Below are 831 nucleotides of genomic sequence, written 5' to 3'. Positions count from 1 at the left end.
TTTCATATAGCATTTTATTTCTTATCTTTAGTTCTTCATCTTTGTTTTTACTCAAAATTTTTCTTGGATACCTTGAGCACTAACATGTCAAGCAGGGCCTTAAGAAATTTTTCTGCACCTATTTCTGCAAGATTTATGTCTCCAATTGTGCAGCCTCATATTGAAGCAGAAAGTTTCCAGCTAGACCCAGAATTAATTTTCATGATACAAGGTCGTACATTTGGAGGAGAAGTATCGGGAAGTCCTTATCTGCACTTTGAGGCATTTCTAGAGCTATGCGATATGGTGAACTGTGAAGGAGTGTCAGTAGATGCAGTTCGACTAATAGCATTTCCTTTTAGCATCAAGGATAAAGCAAGGACTTGGTTATATTCTCTCCATCCTCAAATCATCACAAGTTGGGAACAATTGGAGCAACAATTTCTGAATCATTTTTTCCCTCCAAGCAAAACAATCTACATGAGGAGTTGCATCACAAATTTTGCTCAGGTGTATGGAGAATCATTATTTGAAGCATGGGATAGATCAAGAGTCTTCAAAGACAGTGCCCTCATCATGGTTTGGAGAAATGGCTGATTCTACACATATTCTATAGGGGAATTTCCTTTTCAGATAAGTGTTTGTTAGATTCATCAGCTGGAGGTTCTTTTATGGACAAGAGTATAGAAGAAGCTTTTACATTAATTGATCAAGTGGCATTGAACCTCCATGGATGGTCGAGCAAAAGTTGGATGGAATCTCCCTTAGAAATTCAAGAAGTACAAGCCATATATACAAGAGAGTATGTCAAGCAAATTGCAGTTCAACCACCCAAGAATGTCGAAGTTCAAA

General features: G+C 37.5%; 1 non-coding gene across 1 annotated transcript; it reads right to left on the bottom strand.

Moving 5' to 3' along the window:
- Nucleotides 1-457: 457 nt before the first annotated feature.
- Nucleotides 458-562, bottom strand: LOC121998868. Its single transcript, XR_006116658.1, has one exon. It is a non-coding gene; the product is annotated as a small nucleolar RNA R71 (small nucleolar RNA).
- Between the last annotated feature and the right edge of the window lie 269 nt (nucleotides 563-831).

This window comes from Zingiber officinale, chromosome 6A (assembly GCF_018446385.1).
Source record: "Zingiber officinale cultivar Zhangliang chromosome 6A, Zo_v1.1, whole genome shotgun sequence".
NCBI lineage: Eukaryota > Viridiplantae > Streptophyta > Magnoliopsida > Zingiberales > Zingiberaceae > Zingiber > Zingiber officinale.
The sequence above is the reverse complement of the archived record's forward strand: the minus strand, read 5'-3'. Positions and strand labels throughout refer to the sequence as shown.